At 36.7% G+C, this 21,624-nt stretch overlaps 1 pseudogene; it reads right to left on the reverse strand.

The window, feature by feature from the left end:
* Positions 1-19,757: 19,757 nt before the first annotated feature.
* Positions 19,758-20,342, reverse strand: LOC132298773 (uncharacterized; annotated as a pseudogene).
* Between the last annotated feature and the right edge of the window lie 1,282 nt (positions 20,343-21,624).

Consider the following 21,624-nt stretch of genomic DNA (forward strand, 5'->3'; position numbering starts at 1 on the left):
GCATACAATCCACAAAATCCATATAATTGATAGAACCGGTAAAGCAATTCACCAATTAGAATCCAGAAGAGGTAAGAATTAGCGTTTTGAGCTAAACCATCCCTAGTATGCCACCGTCTCATAACGGTGCATACAATCCATATCATCCATGTAATTACAGAACATAACATTATAGTTTAGTAATTAAAATCCACAACAGTAATCCAAGTAATTAACAGAACAAAGTTTAATAGTTCAGCAATTAGAATCCAAGACACTTATCCATGTAATTGCAAAACAGAGTTTAATATCTCAGCAATTAGCATCCAGAGTAAGCATAAATCAAGTCTGATAATTAAATAACCCTATTATGCATCCAAAACAAGATTTTTAAATCATATCCCAGTCCGTTAAATTGTTAGACACAGTTTAAGCAATTAAATCCTCTCTATCCGTTAACAGTATGCAAGATTATTTAAACTACCCTACTGTTAAATCCATTAGCATAAAGACATTAATTATGTAATGTGAGTTCTAATATTGTGTAATAGCATGTTTAGAGTCCATACTACAATCCATTAAATTATTAAAACAAAAATAGCCAATTTAATCATTTATATCAATTAACAATACGTAAGATTGTTTAAACTTCCCTACTGTTAAATCCGTTAGCATAAAGATTTTAATTATGCAATATGGGTTCTACTACAGTATAATATAATGTTTAGAGTCCCTATAAATTGCCCAAAACAGTTCAGGAACTTCAAAAACCAAAAACAGACCCTTAAACCACATCTTGTAGCAAGTTTGGCATGAGAGCATGCTCTCACAAGTTGAGAGCCTACTCTCAACCATTGGGAGCCAGCTCCCACACCTTGGGAGCAGGCTTTGTGGTCTAGGGAGCCGGCTCCCTCAATCCATAGAGCTGGCTCTCTCTTTCATAGAGAGTTGCTTCCTCCGTTTCCTCTTCTGGTTCATCTTCTTCACTTCTGACGCTGTTACAGAAGGTTCTGTGATATCTAATACAATTCCTAGGGTTCAATTCATGTCCTAAAATAAGGCATCCAAACTGTAGTATGCATCATCAACAGAAACTTAGAACACATATGAAACAACAATTGATACGAAGAAACGGATTAATTTTTCAGCACATAGACTATTTAATGTTGATTTAAAAACATACAAGACTGATTTAAAAACATACGAGATTTATTTAATTTCTGATTAAAACCCTAGAGATCATCTAGGTATGCATAGAACACAGGTTAAGGAGAGAGAGACAAAATAGAACTTACCTTTAGGTTTCGGTTTGAAACCTTTCAATGTCATCTCTAAATTCTCTGACGACTGCCGACTACCGTCAAACCTCCTACTACTGTGGTTCAATCCCACAAGCAATCCATTCCTTCCTCCTTGGTCCGACCTTTAATCCACGACCGGAATCCTAACTGGTTCTTTCAGTTTTTCTCTCAAGTTGCTCTTTGTTTACGAATAAGGTTTTATTGATTTCTAAACCCTAAGCCGACGTCTAATGTAATATTTATATAGGCTTAAGGAAAACCTAATTTTTTAATTCTTGGGGGAGACGGAAAAGAAATAATAAAATAAAACTACACTAAGTCGGCTAACCCTTAAGCACATACAAAACCCTAGAATTATATTACACATTATATAATGAATATAATTCAATTATTAATAATTACTAATAATTAAATTAATCCCCAAATACATATATACCCATATATACATGTACAAATATCCATGGGTATTAACCGTACCCATTTACTCCATACCATCCAATCCTATCCTTAATAAATTAAACACTTTAATTGAAACAATTAATTTAACCATTTAATTCAAGTCACCTATCTTATAATTTCAATTAAATAGTTACACAAACAAATTAATTTAACCCATTAATGAACATCCACATAAGCATATAATTTAATTAACACAAAGAAATCAATTTGTACAATTAAACAATTCACAATTAAACAATTAGACAAATAAATCAATTAACAATTAAACAATTAATAATTAAACAAATAACATGAAACCACATAAACACATAGCCACGTAACCAACTAAAAATGCACAAGAAAGAAAATTTTAATTTTCAATTATATCCTTTTGAAAACTAGGGGTGTTGCACTAACCTTGTTTAATTACATAGACTTTATGCTTTACCTTGATGTCATTCTTTAAATTTCAAGTGTTGCATTCCTTGAGGATTTAAAACCTTTTCATGTTATATGGAATATTCTAACCTTGTTTAATTGTATAAACGTTATGTTTTACCTTGATTTCATTCTTTAAATTTCAAGTGTTGTATTCCTTGAGGATTGGTGTGTCGTCAATTCAAACTCAAAGTTTATGCAAAAAGACTAAGATGAGTGTGGCTAAGTTTTACATTTATAATTTGCCACTACTACCTTTCACTAAAAATATAGCTAAGGTGAGTAGGGATTGTCCCAAGGGATTGTGAGGGTTGTAAAAGGTTGTTGAATCAAAATTAGGGTTAGTAGGTTGAGTGATCAAAAGGTTGGTTGGTGGTTGAGTTAAGCTAAGATGCAATTAAACTAAAGTAAACAATAATGCAATAGAGGTAAAATAAGAGAGAGAGAGAGAGAAATCTTGGGGTTTAGAGATCACCACTAAGCACAACTCTTCTACACCTTTAATGAATGATTAATGAGGGAAAAGGCATGTATTGTAACAATGGTGTGTGTATGTGGTTGTTTCAACAAGCATGGATGACAAATTAAGCATATATTATCTAAGCAACATAGTAGATAGCACAACATATCAAATTAGGCCATTAATCATTTCTTTAAGCTCACAACCAAACACAACACAAAATTAGAGAAATATGCCACTTGCATTTATAAGTATGGAACATCAAACAACAAGCATGGATTGTCCTCCAATTTAACATCTAAACTACCACTACACTACAATTAAGCTAATGACATGAAATTAAACTAAGGGAGAGGCATAATCCATCAATAAATGAGTATGAACCATCAAATAAACCACAAGAGCATTCTATTAAGCACTATGTCTTGACAATCTCTAGATCTATAGCATTAATACACAAAGACATGCATTAATAGCACAAGAAATAGAGACAAACACATGAACATCTATTCTAGCATACACAGACATGTGGATAGAATGAAACGATCAATTGGAAGCATTAAACCATACAAATCATTGAATAAACAAGATCTATATATATAAAAGTGTCAAAATATGTATCACAATACAAATCTCCTCAAGAATACATAAATCAAGATGTAGAAAGCATGCTTATGGCTAACTCTAGCCACAAGAGGATGTCTAGCCATTCATGGATGGTGTCTCCCAACCCTCAAGGGCAAGCTCCATGGAAGAAATCTGCTCCTTAGTTGATGAAGAGTCTCCAAGCTTATGTCTCTAGCCTCCTCCTCTTCTAAGCCTCTAGGTGTAAATGAATAAGAATGAAAAGTCTCTCCAAAAAGTGGTTCATATTCCTTATATAGGTAGGTCAAAAATCACCCTAGATGAGCTGGGCTCGTACACCAAATATTCCCCAATGATTGGATATGAGACAACTTTTAATGAGCTAGAATTTGGATTTTTCTCGGGATTTGAAAAGTTCGATTGATCGAACTTGAGGTTGGATCGATCGAACATAGCTGAGATCTATCGAACTAAAGTTGGATCGATCCTTAATGGCGGCGCCTTTTGGAAAAACAAATCTGAGATATTTTGAAGATATTTTTTTTGGGGGAAAGGACAAAAGTGGTAGGTAGGGTGGTACAGTTGGATAAGATCTGGCATATGGATAAGGACAAAAATGTTCGATCGATCAAAGAATGATGTTGGATCGATCGAACTTTTGGGATCTCTGGAAATGACATCATGGCCTAGATCTATCTTGAAGAGCTGAGATTGAAGGGAGTTCGATCAATCGAACTTTTCTTGAGATCGATCGAAGTTGCTGAAATTCCACCTCTGAGCTTCCTTTTGCTCTACTTTGCTCTTTTCTTTGATTCATCCCAGAATTGATTCATTTCTATTCTTACTTGGCTAATTTAGCTTATTTTGGGAATTAGTACCTGAAAATGGAAATAACACGAAATCAATCTAAAGCAAGAAAATAAGATAGATAAAGGTCTTTGAATACCTAAGCTTAAGGGGTTTAAATGCGCACTTTTTAGCGCTAATCACACCCCCAAACTTAAATATTGTTAGTCCCTAGTAATGAACTAGAAAGTAAAGGAATGAAATGAATAACTATACAACTATGAACTAGAAAGTAATAAATGGATAACGCCACTTTCGTAGAGAACACGATTGCATTTAGCATATGCAACAAGCCTTTTAAACCCCTAAGTTACCCCTAGTGGACAAGTGAAGTCTCGTGAGGGTTTCCAGAAATGATACCCATAAACATTAAGCTCCTTCTCATTAAAGAGGCACCAATACTACAAACAAGTATTAGGAGAAAACTACCTCAAGTATGCAATTTTTCAAACATTTCTAAGTAATCTCCCAAAATTTCAACATCAAGCAAGCAAGTATAGTCCTTAACACATCAAGAAAATGATCATGCAAATCAAAACAACTCAAGAATCCTTTTTGAGTGGACCGGCATCAAGTGTGTTGCTATCTAAGGCAACTAAAGAATTAATCACATCCTTAGCCTCAAACTAGCATACAAATCTAGTACCAATCATCAACACAAAGAGTGGACCTTTTATAAAAGCTTTATTGTTCTAGGTGGGCTTATTCTTTTCACTCGATTTTTTTTTTATTTTTTTTATTTTTAATAGGATCAAAGATGGAAGCATGGTGCAATGTGTTGATCTATTAAGCTTTCTAGCGATCCATGAGGTCAAACGTTAGGTCAATGACTCCCAAACCGGACGGCTTTAGGGCATTAGGCGTTCAAACACCCCTATGAACTTACAAGCTCAAATCAACTAGGCTACAAATCAAAACAACCACCATCTAATCATTTCCCACTTCTCACCTTTTGGGAGAAGTCCTCACTTTTATTGCTTTTGCAACTTTCTATTTTTTTTTTTTTTTTTAACTTAGAGTTTGGGCCCTCCACCTTTCAGCGTGAGAAATTCAATGCTTAATGAGGCTAGAATCTCGGCTACTCAATGAAAAGGGATTGTTATCCACTTTTGTCAAAATGAAAGCTTTCAATGCACTACTAGCCCATTTGGGATATAAACAAATCAATAATCAACAAAGCATGTACCCCACAAATGAATGCTAGTGTGCACCTGTGCTAATGTAGAATCCTAGAGTGAATCTCAAAACAATCACAAAATCGGGATGATGTGGACCACTAATGCAAGCAAGATATCAATCTTTCAAAAAAAATTACTCTTAAATGACATCCATAAGGCATACAAGGAGTATTGGACTTTCAAGTCAAGCAATTTTTAAATTTTAAGCAATATGGTCCTAAAAAAAAAAATCAAAATCATAGCTAATCATAGACCAATTATAGAAAATCCCTCAAATACACAAGTCATGCTCAAAATTTTAAAAACAAACACTACAAAGCACCATTACCCCCAAACTTAAATGGCACAGTGTCCTCAATGTGCAAAGAGAACAAAAGGGAAAGAGTATAGCAGTGTAACTATAGCAAAGAATAGCCGGAACAGAAGTATCCAAAGTAGATGGCATAGCCCCCCCCCCCCCCCCCCCCCCCCAAAAAAAAAAAAAAACTTGGGATTAACTGTGGTCCTAAAATTTTAACACTTGGATAAAACTCATCAGATAACAAAAGTGATAATCACAGTGTACAGTGGATATGCAAGTGTAAATGGGATAACAATTGAAAATAAAGAGAGGTATAAGGGTGGTCCTGAAAATTTTGGGCAGTACTCTCTATCATTGAAGTCACTGGGATACACCTGATGGAGTCAAACAGATAATTATAAGAATATGAAAATATGACATCCATACAGAAAACATATATATATATATATATATATATATATATATATATATATAATAAATAAAGTACAGTACATCTAATATCAAAGTCGACAGACACGGCTACAAAAATATAATTTAATAGGAATAATGTATCACAGATAGCACAAATATAGAATGACAAGAGTAAAGGAATATAGAGGTCAGGAGGAAGAGGTAGGACGAGTAGGGTGCGCTCCGTGGATGTCTCTAGATAGGTCCCGGAATGCAGTCATGACATCCGTGCATAGGGTAGCAATGTCAGCTCTGATGGCAATAGTCTCAGCTCGAATGGATGCCACTGAGTCCTCCAGAGTCTGAAGCCGCTCTCCAAAGCTAGGTATATGGTCTGGAGCCTCAGGTGATGGATCTGGAGAGTAATACTCCTGAGTCTACTCCTGGAAGTGTATGGATGATCCAGCTGGAGAGTGCTGCTCTGTGTCCTCGGCAGGCTGCTCCAAATCGATATCATATGTACGGTAGCCGGACCAACTAGTATGTTGTCCGCTGCCAGGTCTGCTGCTATTGCCTCCTCAGCCTCTAACTCCTCTACTGCTATCACCGCATGATCCTGGAGTCTGCCGATAATAGCGTTATAGCTCTTATCCCAGTCCTTCTTCTCAAAGGAACAGGATCCTCTCTCAGGGCGCTCCCGTGGCTGGAAGGGATAATGCTGATCTGGTAAAATCTGGGTGATAAGGTGGCCAAATGGGAGGAACTTTGGCCACTCCCTACTAATATAATCATCGTATAGCTTCCTCATCACACACCAGATGAGAGAAGGAATAGACAGCCAGTGCCCTAAATAGAAAGCATATAAAGCTGTAAGAAAATCGCATCGCCGCTGGATCTTGTGGCCGGCCATAAAGACGTTTCTGTAAAGCACCGAATCAAAGAACCACAGATCATCTGGAAGATAGGTCCGGGTGGCGGAAGTCTCGCCAGCAGCAAAGTGGCCTATAAGAAAGACGGCTATATCTATATAAGTAGGCCTGTAGAGAATAAGATAGGCCTCTTGAAGATCTGGTGGGCAGAGATGCAGCACTGGCAGGATCTGGATAAAGTATCGATGGTAATCCTGATCGGGTAGTCGTCAATGGTGGTTCGTAGCTCCTCCGAGTTACGCAGGGCAAGTCAGAAGTTCTGGTAGAACATCCGAACAAGCCTCGGGTACACCGAGTATATGACTGGGGCAAGAATGGCTGCAAGGCCCCTCCGGAGAATATCGTCATATGCCGATCAGGTCAGCACCAACCGGGAGAAATAATCAATGTCAAAGACTGACTCATGCGCCACCTCAAGGCATGAGTATCACGGCAATGGCCGGTCGAGGTCAAGAGCTGGCTGAGCTGGTGGAGATGGAATATGTGCAGTCTCAGTATCAGCCTGTGGTGAATGAACTATCTCAGGAGAAGAATGTAATCTGCTGTCAGCTGGAGACTGAGGTGGAGTGGGCTCATATGAGGGCTCTACTGGCTCCTCTGTCCGCTGTTAGACTCTTCTGTGAGATGGACTGGCCTCATCACCTGGTTTACGTCTCTCTCCACTGTGGTAGTGTCCACGCGCTATAGTCTTGACTCGAACCATAGTCTGCAAATAGAAATTCAAATGGAAGTCAGTACCAGAATAAAGAATATAAAGCACAGTTAGAATCACGTATATCAAATAAGATAGACAAAATAGGTACGGCACATGAATCGATGCAAGTGACAAATAATGATGTGAAACATGCTAGACAAGATAAGTATAAGATGCGTCCAATGTGGAAAACATAGGCATTGGCATATATAAGGTAGCATGGCACATAATAGATGACATATAAAGCGTATGGAACAAATCTATGAAGTTCGATCGATCACAAAAAAATGTGAGATCGATCTGACAAAAGAAACTTCGATCGATCGAAAATTAGTGAGATTGATCTCACCAGATCGATTTGAGAAAAAGTTCGATTGATCGAATTGTGAAGTGAAAATCGAAGGGTCACAGATCTGTGACATGGACAGCACGGGGCCTTCACGAACATGGTCGTAGGCCCATCAACATAACATAGCATCAATTCTAGTCACTTAACGAGGCCCATACTCCCAAAATCAATTCAAATCTCAAAAATATATAACCATATATACACATATATACAAAAAGCTCAAATCGGCAACAATGGAGGTAAATCATCATCATATATCCTAAATCTAACAGTAAGCAACATGTATTGAACAAATTGAAGCTTGAAATCATAAGATGTGGCTCGGATCTTACCTCAAGTCGCGAGAGGAGATGAGAGGAAGATGAAGATGTAGATGCAAGAGGAGAGAGTGAGTTTCGCGATGAGATGGACGCCGGAATGAGGTTGCCGGAGGTGGAGAAGAGAGGTGTAGGGATAAGGGAGAAAGGAGGGTTGTTGGATCGATCTTAAGGATTGATCTAATAACCCTAGATCTGTTTTTTTTAAAACATCCCCGAACCAGTTCGATCGATCAAACTGAATTCTCAGATCAATCGAATTGGGATCGATCTCACCTTTGAGTTTTTGGATTTTTTAATTTTTTTGATATATATATATATATATATATATATATATATATATATTTGAATAAAATAAAAATTTAAAGATTAAAAACTAAAAATTAAAAATATTTTTGGATTTTTTAAAAATTAAAAATAAAAACAAAGTTAAAATATCAAATTTCAAAACTGAGATCGATCTGAGCAAATGTTCGATCGATCTGACAGAGAGCAAAGATATGCAAGTTGGATGTAGGTCCAAAATTTTTTTAAGTGTTGAGACTGTAGGTCGATCCAAGATAAAGTTGGATCGATCAAAGCACTAGAGATCGATTTAGGAACAAGTTTGAATAATGGGACAGAGAGCTATTTTATGCAGGAAAGCTTCGAACGATTGGACAGAGAGTGATTTGGATGCAGGTTTGATGCAGGTGGGAAGTTTGATCGATCGAACTCATTTTGAGATCGATCGAACTTGGACAAAATGCTCAATTTTAATATAAAAGTGCATGCAATCCTAATCAAAGTTCCTAGCAATGTATATGAACCTCAAAGCCAATATCTAGACTTCGCAAGAAATGAAATTAAAGATAGAAATGAGGGAGGAATAGGGTTTTGACACCCTACGAAATGCCTTGCTAGTCTTTAACGTCCCTAGCAAGACGTTGGGCTCTTTTAGCCTGGATCAAACATCTTGTAGTGCATCCTTAATGGGGTAATGGATGTTCTGAGCTCCACCCAACAAATGGTTTCCTAGAGAACTTGTTGGATTAGGCTCAAAGGAAGTTCTTTGTCCTTGGTCAAAATGATCTTTGGGCTTCCATGCCCTTTCAAAGCAAGATTTTGAAACAACTTTCTTTTGTTTTAAGGTTGAAGGTGGACTTTTTGAAACCTTGGTCTCACACAAAAACTCAATTCCATCACATTCATGATTATGACATTTCTCCACAACATTAACTTCTTCATGCTTGTCAAAAGAATTGGGGGTTGGATTAAAACTATTCAAATTCACCTTCATGTGGCCAAATGAGATCTTCATTATCCCCATCCTACAATTAATGTTGGCTTTCGCGGTTGCTAAAAAAGGATGGTTAAGGATAATGGGAATTTAGCTCTTAGGATTTGGGACCGGTTCCGTGTCAATGACAACGAAATCAACGGGGAAGAAAAACTTATCAATTTTAATAAAGACATCTTCAATGATACCCCTAGGCTTCTTGATGGATCGGTCGGCAAGTTGTAAAACGACCAAAGTCGGTTTCAAGTCTCCTAAGCCTAATTTGACATACACCAAGTATGGGAGAAGGTTAACACTCGCTCCTAGGTCTAGAAGAGCCCGATTAATGACATGGTCACCAATGATGCAAGAAGTAGTAGGTGAACCGGGTCCTTAAACTTTAAAAAATTGTTATGTTGCAAAATTGAGCTTACTTGCTTGATTAAGACCACTATCCTAGGTGCTTGGCTTTTGTTCTCCCTCTTTTGGGTGCATAAGTCTTTCAAGAACTTGGCATAAGCTGGAATTTGCTTAATTGCATCCAAAAGTGGAAGATTGACTTTCACTTGCCTAAACACATCCATAATTTCATTTGCTTTGGCCTTTTGCTTGTCATTTGAAATGGATCCTTTTAAGGCATCCGGAAATGGAGCTTTTGGTTCAAAAATCTTTTCACAATTTTTCTTTGAAGTCTCTTCAACACAAGAAGTTTTGAAATCATGTTGCAAATCTTTCTTTTCAAAATCACTTTTCAAATCACTTTTTAACACATTGTCATTTGAAAAATCATGCATATGCAATGAAGGAAGAATAGGATGTGAAATGGGACGGGTGTCAACTTTGGGTTGCACCGGTTCACTCTCTTCATTGGACATACCCACTTGGTTGTCCACAATCTTCCCACTTTTCAAGGTTGTCACCGCATTAACATGCTCTATTGTGTGACCTTTCGATGAGGAACGAGTCTCCACAACACATTGTTGCTTTGGTAGGGCATTCAAAGTCATTTTCCCTTTCTCTCTAGCATTTAAAGTGCTAGCTATTTGCCCTACTTAGGTTTCTAGCTTTGCAATGGATTAAGAGTGAGAATGAAGCAATTGAGTGTTAGCCTCTAAAGTGCCCAAAGCGGTTAAAACTTTCTCTTCAAAAGCGGAACTCCTAGAATTTCCTTGAGAATAAGATGGTTGATTAGGAAAATGAGAATTAGAAAATTGATTTCCTTATGATTGAAATGATCTAAATCCTTAGGAACCTTGGCTTTGCATTGGAGGTAGAATGTATTTCCCTTGGAAACCGCCTTGGGGAGGGTTTGAGCCTTCCCCTTGGTTTTTCCAAGAAATGTTCGGATGATTCCTCCAACTAGGATTGTAATGATTGCCATAAGGATTGTTCCCTTGATTAACAAAAGTTGCATTGACTTGTTCATGATGCTCATTCTGCACATGTCCATGGGGACAATTGGAAGTAGAATGTGAAACACTTGAACAAGTCATACATGTCTCATTAGATGCATGATGGGAATGGTTAGGAATGGAAGATACTTGATTTGCCGAGTTTTGGTTGATCAAGAATTGATTAAACCTTTGAGATAAGGATTTCATCTCAGTGGCTATTTCATTGGAATGGTTGACTTGATGTAAGCCAACACTCTTCCTTCCACTTGAATTCCTACCATTCTTAGAAGATAGAGTTCGATGCAAAGAATTTTCACTCATGCTCTTATAAAGATGCCACACGTCATCCTCATGCCTATCAATATAAGAGCCACCCCTGGAAACATCAACCATGCCCTTATGATTATCCGATAAGCTCTCAAAGAAATATTGAACTAATTGCCATTTGGGCATGTCATGATGTGGACACTTCATTAGTAATTCATTAAAGCGTTGCTATGCCTCATGGAATGTTTCCCCATCCCCGTGTGAAAACTCTCGAATTGAGGTTCGCATGGCATTGGTTTTAGAAACCGGATAGTACTTCTTCAAGAACACTTGTTGCATTTTTGCCCAAGAAGTTATTGAAAAAGGCCTAAGATTGTTAAACCAATATTTTGCCTTGTCTTTTAGGGTGAATGGAAAAATTTTAAGCCTTAAGATCTCTTCCGGCATGTCCATATATTTCACGGTGGAACATACTTCAAGAAACTCATCCAAATGCTCGTAAGGTTCTTCACTTAGAAGTCCATGATAGTTAGGAAGCATTTGAATGGTTTGTGGCTTGATCTCATAGTGGTGTGTTCTAAATGGTGGCAATTGAATACATGTGGGTGCATTGTATTCATTAGGCACATAGTGATCTCTTAAAGTAAGGGGAGGATTAGCAATTAGAGGTGTAACATGGGCACCTTGATTGCCTTGAATGATGGGTGGTGGTGGAGCATAGATTGGCCTTGGCATTCCCAATGGAACTTGACCTTGTTGTTGTGGTGGATGAATGAATGGCCTTAGCATGCCTAATGGTACTTGCATGTTATCATGATGCACATTGGGGTGGAGGATACCTTGTTGGTCTATGTAACCAAGGTCCTCCACATGGTCCTCATTGTGTCCTTCCATTGATGAAATGGAGTGATGAGAACTACCTCTTCCCCTAGGATTACGAATAACCGATTCAAGATGCAAATTTAAAGGGACAAGAGTGGGTCTCAATGATCTACGACCATGCATGCACAATGCAACACAATAAGAAAAAAATGACAAACACTTCACCTTCACAACAAATCAATAATCAACAAACTTCCTCCACATACAATGATCCCATACTCCTATGCTTGAACAACATACAAAGAAAAGTAAAATTGCCTCTACGCGGACCGACGATTTAACTAGAGATTAAGTTAGAAAGATCTCACAAAGGTCCTATAGCATTTCAACTCCAAATTTTAGCTTTTAGCTTAGCAATTTTTTTAGAATTTAGCCTTTTTCCATGCTTTGCTTAGCTTCTTTGCTTGGATGCTCCTTTACTCACCTTCTTGCTCAATGCTCCTAGTCAAACAAGAACCAACACAATATGTAACCAAAATGAAAATAAAAATAAAGTAAAAACACGATCAAAAGAGTACTAATTCCTAATTGATTCCACAAATACGATGTTGCCAATCAATCCATCCCCGGCAACGGTGCTAAAAACTTGGTGTGTCGTCAATTCAAACACAAAGTTTATGCAAAAAGACTAAGATGAGTGTGGCCAAGTTTTACATTTATAATTTGCCACTAAAACCTTTCACTAAAAATATAGCTAGGGTAAGTAGGGATCGTCCGAAAGGATTGTGAGGGTCGTAAAAGGTTGTGGAATCAAAATTAGGGTTAGTAGGTCGAGTGATCAAAAGGTTGGTTGGTGGTTGAGTTAAGCTAAGATGCAATTAAACTAAAGTAAACAATAATGTAATAGAGGTAAAATAAGAGAGAGAGAGAAATCTTGGGGTTTAGAGATCACCACTAAGCACAACTCTTCTACACCCTTAATGAATGATTAATGAGGGAAATGGTATGTATTGTAACAATGGTATGTATGTATGGTTGTTTCAACAAGCATGGATGACAAATTAAGCATATATTGTCTAAGCAACATAGTAGATAGCACAACATATCAAATTAGGCCATTAATCCTTTCTTTAAACTCACAACCAAACATAACACAAAATTAGAGAAATATGCCACTTGCATTCATAAGTATGGAACATCAAACAACAAGCATGGATTGTCCTCCCATTTAACATCTAAACTACCACTACACTACAATTAAGCTAATGACATGAAATTAAACTAATTAAACTAAGGGAGAGGCACAATCCATCAAGAAATGAGTATGAAACATCAAATAAACCACAAGAGCATTCCATTAAGCACTATGTCTTGACAATCTCTAGATCTATAGCATTAATACACATAGACATGCACCAATAGCACAAGAAATAAAGACAAACACATGAACATCTATTCTAGCATACATAGACATATGGATGGAAGAAATAATCAATTGGAATCATTAAACCATACAAATCATTGAATAAACAAGATCTATATATATAAAAGTGTCAAAACATGTATCACCATACAAATCCCCTCAAGAATACACAAATCAAGATGTAGAAAGCATGCTTAGGGCTAACTCTAGCCCCAAGAGGATGTCTAGCCACTCATGGATGGTGTCTCCCAACCCTCAAGGGCAATCTCCATGGAAGAAATCTGCTCCTTGGTTGATGAAGAGTCTCCAAGCTTGTGTCTCTAGCCTCCTCCTCCTCTGAGCCTATAAGTGTAAATGAATGAGAATGAAAAGTCTCTCCAAAAAGTGGCTCATATTCTTTATATAGGTAGGTTAAAAATCACACTAGATGCGCTGGGCTCGTACACCAAATATTCCCCAATGATTGGATATGAGACAACTTTTAATGAGCTAGAATTGGATTTTTCTCGGGATTCGGAAAGTTCGATCGATGGGAGTTCGATCGATCGAACTTTTCTTGAGATCGATCGAAGTTGCTGAAATTCCACCTTTAAGCTTCCTTTTGCTCTACTTTGCTCCTTTCTTTGATTCATCCCTGAATTTCTTCATTTCTGCTCTTATTTGGCTAAGTTAGCTTATTTTGGGGATAAGTACCTGAAAATGAAAATAATACGAAATCAATCTAAAGCGGGAAAGTAAGATATATAAAGGTCCTTGAATACCTAAGCTTAAGGGGTTTAAATCCGCACTTTTCAGCGCTCATCAAGAATTTAAAACATTTTCATGTTATATGGAATATTCTAACCTTGTTTAAATTACATAGACATCATGTTTTGCTCTTGATTTCCCTCTTTAAGTTTCAAGTAGTATCTCTTGAAGATTTAAATCTTGTCGTGTTGTATGGAATGTCCCAACCTTGTTCAATTTCATAGATTTCTTGATTCATGTTGCTTCATATTGATACGACTTAGAAATGATCCTATATAAGCATCTTGACTTAGATTCTAGGTGCCATGAGCCCTTTTAACATGTTTCACCTTAAGGTGATAATTTTATAAAATGTTAGGTCTATGCATACTCATTTCCTATGAGTAGCTTTATGTTACTCACCCCAAAGTTACTGGGGTATTTTTCAAGTATAAAGACTTGGTTCATAATGCTCATCATTCCTTGGATAACTTGTACCTTTTAAGTTTCCATTTCATGCAAATGTTAGCTTGAAATGTCATTTAGTGACTTTTTATGTCAAAACTTGTATCTTTGATTCCGTATATGTAAAGTATACGTAAGTACACCTTTTGTAATGTATTTGACATGTATAAGATGAGGCCGGAGGCCAATAACATGTATCTTGTATCCTATGTAACTTTTAACTTCATGAATTATTAAGAAAATATTTAAAAATACCAAGTCATTGTCTCACCATGGTTGCATCAGGTGTGGGAATCCTATTTTTATTCTTTCATAGGGTCTCATTAATCATGTATGAAGTGTGGCCAAGGGCCAAATGGTAATTTAAAATCATTTGTTAATGTTGGTTTTTAAATTTTCCTTTTCATGTGCGTTTTTGCCATTTTGGCCGTTGGGGGATCGGATTTTGCATCGGCAGTAATTTTAAGCCATAGACCATTGTAATATGTTCTATTAAGTAAGTTACGTTTGCGTGCATGATTGTTTTCAAGTTTAGAGTCATTTCTCACAAAATGAGTACTCTATGGATTTACTTTTGACATTTTATGCATAATCTGATCTAGGGGCATTCTAGACATTTCACAGTAGTTTTATTTTCTTCTTTCGACATGGTCGGATAGAAAACGTGATTTTAAGGGGGGGTTTATTCTTCGTGTTTTTCCAAAAAATTTCATCTTGGTACCGAAAATCCCTCGCGAAATTCAGCTTTTAGTTTTACATTTTAGCAGCTTTTTAACCCTCATGATCTGATTTCATGGAGGGGCATTCTGCGAATTTTACAGTGATTTTTTTTTCGTTTTCTTCTGCGTTGTCAAATAGAAAACTTGATTTTGAGGGAGGGGGGGGCTCTTCTTCGTGTTTTTCAAAAAAAATCGTTTCGAACCTCGTTTCGACTCTCAGTTCTGGCTGAATTTTTTTTCTTTCGTAGCATGTCATGGTGCACGTGGGATGCTCGTGGGGTGCTCGTCTCGACATCGTGACATCAATTTTTGTTTTCGCTCGTTCCCCTTCGTCCGGACTCCAAATCGAGTGAACTTTTTTTTTAACTTGACTAATTTTTCGCTGTATTTCTAACGGTGTGCTCAGTTGCACCCGAACCATTCTGGATAATTACCTGTTTACCCTTTTAGCCTCAAGTGCTCATTTTTCTTCATCATGTTGTTTCTCTTTCATCCGGACTCCGAATCATGCGATTCTTGAGTCTATCTTGATTAGTTTTTCGTTATCTTTCTAGCGGTGTGCTCGATGGCACCCAAATCCATATTTTTAGAAATAACTAAATCGCCTTTGGGGCTATTTTTGTCCGATTTTTCTTGCTTTCCTCTTCCGCTGCTTTCTTTTGAGTTTCATGATTTCATGGGAAGTCACGGATGTGTTTCGGGAATGATATGCATTCTAGGGATGTCATTTTCATGTAAAATGACTATCTTGCCCCTATGGGCTTAATTGTTATTTTTTTGATCTTTTGCTTGCGCGTCAGTTCTCATTGAGTTCAACGACCTCATGGAAGGTCATCAAAGTGTCTTAGAGGTGTGTTGTGCTTTGGGAAACCGTTGACTTGTTTCTTGCTTCCGCATCTGGATTTGCTATTGGGTCAATCTTTGGTTCATCATAGGACACGCTGGCCTAAAAACCAGGGTTGTCACAGATTGGGATGAGAAAAGAAGAGAAAAGAAAAAGAAAGGAAGATGAACATGAAAAGTCTTAAAATTTATATATAAAAAAAAGGAAAATTTTAATTTCTATATCAATAAAAGAACCTAGGAAAAAAAAAATTACTCACGATTTGTATCATAAAAATGAATACACACACACACACACACACACACACACACACATATATATATAATTTTCCATGAATTTATAGTGATTATTTGTCTCAACTTTCATATATGACTGAAAAATACCAATATAATATTTATATATTTTCTCTAGAACAATGTTTGATTTTAGATTCAAAACACAGAAATAACATATATCATTGCGTGAGAGAAAAAAAAGGTAAGGGTCAATTTCTATTGTCTGTAATCATCATTTTCATTTTTAAAAAAAAAAAACTTAAACATCTGTTGATATTTTGTTGAGCCACCTAACCATAAGAAGGAGGTTCCTTCTAATGCGGCCTAAGGCAAACAATGTTTTATAGTATATATATATATACACACACCCATTAACAGTGAACAAAATCCTAATACACACATAAATATGTCAATTCACACTGATACACACACAAATAGGTCAATTCACATTGATACACACACGCGTATAGGACTTAGATCCTCTAAGTTAAATATTTTCTAAGTTATCCTAAGTTGAATTCACTAAAGATTGACACGTGACACTTAAAATCTATCTAAGTGTAAACCATGTCAACTAATTTAAAGAAAATTTGAAATTGCACCGTTTTGAAATAAAAAAATAAAAAATTACCAAAGTTTAAAAATTGCACTGTTTTGAATTAAGGAAAATTCACCATACTCGTTTGAGATAAGGAAAATTTACCAAATTTTAAAAACTTCACTGTTTTGAATTAAAGAAAATTCATATCACTCCCTCATCTTTTCCAAAAAAATATCCTCTCTCTTCTCTTGCTCATTCCCACTATTGGGGGAATTTTTTTATTTTATTTTTTTCCTAAATGCGGTCTTTTATAAAAGAAAAATATGAACACACTACAAGAAAAACAGTTTTTTACCACGCTTTTTTTACCACGGTTTTTTTAAAACCGTGATAGAAGAACCTTTCTACCACGGTTTTAAAATAACCGTGGTCGAAAGTAAATTCTTTACCACAGTTATTTTAAAACCGTGGTAGAAGACCCTTTCTACCATGGTTAATTAAAAACCGTGGTAGAAAGTATATTCTTTTACCACGATTTTTGTAACCGTGGTAGAAAGTGAATTATTTTTAATATAATTTAGGCGTGTCTTTTTACCACTGTTATTTTAAAACCGTGGTAGAAAGTATATTATTTTACCATGGTTTTAAAATAACCATGGTAGAAAGTGAATTTATTTCACTCCATTCCACCCATCTTTCTACCACGGTTAATAGAAAACCGTAAAGTGAATTTAGTTTCACCCGCTTCTACGCGGGTCTTATTCCCGCTAGTTTCTTAAAAAAAATTTAAAAATATATATTTTATATATAAAAATATATTTACTCACATGTGTCCACACACATACAATATTTTAGGGCAAATCATTTTAGCCTCCCCAATTGCCTCCATCTCTAGTATTGTTCTCAACTCGGCCCTCTCTCTGTCTCTACAACTGCAAAGTACAAAATCTACAAGAATCAAAACCCATATCGGCATATCAGATATGATTTTGAATAACGACGACAATGATGATTTTGAATCACCCACCCACAAATTCCAAATCCATCGCAAACCCTCAAGCATCTCCTACGAGGTCGCACCACTGAATCCACATCGGCCACCCAGAAGCGGGAGTTGTGGCGTAGTGTCAATGAAGAGATTATTCAGAATATCAAAACCCATATCCTTCAGCTTCCATCACCCATTCTTCCAGTTCAGGTTCGCCGTTCGCAAGCTTCAGCCTCTGGTCCGCGCGTTGTCTCTCAACTCTTAAGCCCTCTCTCTGCAACTGCTAACTTGTATGTATTGGTTTTGTTTTATTTTTATTTTTCTAAATCAATTAATAAATTTCTGTAATTCTTGTTTTGCAAACTAAATCATATTAAGTGAAATTTTAATGCAAATCATTTTGTATAATGTTCTAACCCATTCCTTTTTTGACTGCTTGTACATATTTGATTGAATTCTGGATACAAAAAAGCAAAAGGCATCATCAAATTGAATGACAAAAGGGGTCCAACTTGCTCTTGAAAATGATAAACAAAAGGTGAATTTTAAACTCTAAACTATTTCCTATATGAACTCTAGAATTTTTACTATACATATTTTCTCAAACAAGCAAAGGTTTAAAATGATACCTTATATCGAAACAGATTTAGTTGGCCAATCTACTTAAATAATGTTTATTATCAATTTGTAATACTGAAATAAATTGAATGGGTGATTCTGCAACTATTTTTTTTTCCCCCTCGTACAAATTGTGTAGGGTGGCCATTATTTAGAAGAATGGATGCCAAATGACATTCTTATTCTCATACACTCTTTTTTGACCTTCAAGGAAGCAACGGCTACTAGTGTCCTATCAAGTCGATGGAGGTATCTGTGGACACATTACTCTCGTCTTGATTTTGATGCCCCAGAAATGATTAGTGAAATATATTGGACAATGGACAAGGAAGTTGTTAAGGTAGAAAGGGTGAGATATGTCAAATCGATGAATCGGGTTGTGCAGCTGTATAGGGGCTCAACTATTAAAGAATTCAGGGTTCGTTTTTCATTTAACTATCTCCACTTAGGGTTTATTTTGGTGCAATATTTTCTTTAATTGATTTACATGTACTTGAAATGTAGTCTTCCAAAGGGATTGGGAAAAGACAACGGGAGCGTCGATTGCATGGCCTATCAAGTACATCAAAATTTGTAAGTTATATGGTATTTATGTTCGATAAAATTGTTTTATGATTGCACATTTTTAATGCTTTTTATACTCATACTCAGAGGGGTCACATGCCTTTAAGTGACCAATTTTGTAGTGTATCTTGAACCTTATTACCGTATTGGTACGTCGGCTCGTGTGGAGGCCATTCTTATTTCTTGTTTTAAAATGTTGAAAGCATGGGAGTATGGGATCATCGTATGTGGAGGTTTTGATTGATTATTGTGGAGGAGAAGTTGTTGATATGTTGTTTAAAGAGTTAATGCAAGTTGGAAACCTAATTTTTTTTATATATTAGTTGTTATTCATATTATATGATAAAATAAATAAATAAATAAAAAATCCTACATAATCACTAAATGTGATACATCAGTTCAAACAAATTGAATCTTATTATTTTTTTTTTCGTACATTTAACAAATCATTCCCTAAATATGAAGACCAATCTTGAATTTTGAAAAGGCTAGATTTGGAAAAAAGACGTTGAGAAGCAAACATCATTTTCTGGTTAATAGCTCTACTCTAAATCAAATGTCTGGAAGTAGAATATTGGGAAATACCACTTTCCAACAATGAAATAACTCGTTGGAACAAAACAAAAACTACAAAACAAGCAACAAATTTCACTCCATCATAGTAACTCCCCCAACAGCCTTCATCTTCTCTATCACAGCATTTGCCTCATCTTTGGCCACTCCATGTTTGAGCAAAACAGGTATCTTTTCAACCAGGTCCTTGGCTTCCTTTAATCCCAGTCTCGTAAAAGCCCTGACCTCTTTGATTACCTTGATTTTTGTAGCAGCATCAAATTTCCCTAACTTCACATCAAATGCAGTTTTCTCAGCCTTCTTCTCTTCAGCCTTTGTAGATTCAGCATTTATCCCTCCCAGGGGACCCAAGTCCATGCCATCAACCAAAATTGGTTGCATCTTCGGATGCCTAAGTGTATCTCTGAGAGTAGGACCGATCTGAACACTTTCTTCAGGGAGTAGGGAAGCAATTCTTTTAGCAAGCAGAATTATATTTTTAGAAGGTGGAGTTTTAAGGCCATATGGATTATAGAAGGGTGGATATTAGTAACTTTTAGGCTTGGCCTTGGGATCTCTTGGAACAAAGTTAGGTTAGAAGGAACAGAATTGCAAAGGCCCAGTTATTTCAGGAAGAGTAGGACATACACTAACGGTTCTGAAAAATGCAATGAACTTCATGGTTTTGTTCACTAGTGAGAACATAAAGTAATTAAATGACAATGGCTAGAAAGTGGTGTTTTAATCATGTAGTTTTAGCATTCTGTGCAGCTAAGAGGTCTTGCTTCACTTCGCCGTAATGATTTGAGAGGAATCTTACCTGAAAAAGGGAATAAAGAAGGCATAAACAACACTCCTCTCCTCCCAAAACCCTCACAAGAAAGGCTATTACCTGGTGCTGATCTCGCTGACGCAAGATGTTAAAAGATGAACCTAACTGTTAAAATTATTTTGCATAATTTTTTGCTCTCACATCATATCATTTGTTATCTGGATCATTGCACCAAGCAATGACTCCTTCTCCCAACCTCTCGAAAAGGAAAAAAAATGTAACAACCCAGGTTTTATTCAACCCGGTGCGTCAATAGTGACCGGAAAGTTTGACCCAATAACGGATCCAGATGCCGAGGCAAGAAACAAGACAATGGTCTCCTAAGGCACAACACACCTCAAGACCCTAAGATAACCTTCCATAAGGGCTTGGAACTTAATGAGAACTGACGCGGAAGCAAAAGATCAGAAAAATAACAATTAAGCCCCCAAGGGCAAAATAGTCATTTCAAAAACTATGGATTCAGGTGCAACCGAGCACACCACTGAAAAGACAATGAAAAATAAATCAATATGGAATCAAGAATCACTTGATTCAGAGTCCGGATGGCAAAGATATCAAGTCTTGAAGTCCAAGGAAGAGAAACCATATCTCGGTTCAAACCAAATCCTGACACTACTTCACTAAAACTTGAATATCTTGAACTACAAGTAGAATCTAAAATTAAAATTGGTTCCATTGGAAAGCTTATTTCAACACGGTCAATTTAGACTCAAGAACGGACCAATTTGGAGTTAAAATGAAGGAGATACGATGATCCGAAGTCGGAGGTGCAGTGCTGAACCAAGACACAGACACACACACACACGTGAACAGTACCACGAGCGGTCGTTCAAGGGCTACGAGCGCTCATATGGTGCACGCCCCAAGGCCAAATCCTACCGCCCCATTTACGAGCGCTCGTGCGACATCTACAAGCGCTCGTTTTGCAACAAGTTTAGCAAATTTCTAAGTTTGAAATGTGATTTTGAGGACTTTCTGGGCCTTTTTGAAAAAAACACAAAGAAGAAACACCCCCCCCCCTCCCCCGCCCCCCCAAATGATGTTTTATACACGACCATGTATACAAAATTAAAAAAACTAGCTACAAAATATCTAGAATGCCCCTAGACCAGATTAGGCTCAAAAACG

This window comes from Cornus florida, unplaced genomic scaffold (genome assembly GCF_030987335.1).
Source record: "Cornus florida cultivar Cherokee Brave unplaced genomic scaffold, ASM3098733v1 CherokeeBrave_3.0.0_Hap2_Chr03, whole genome shotgun sequence".
In the NCBI taxonomy this organism is placed as follows: Eukaryota; Viridiplantae; Streptophyta; class Magnoliopsida; order Cornales; family Cornaceae; genus Cornus; species Cornus florida.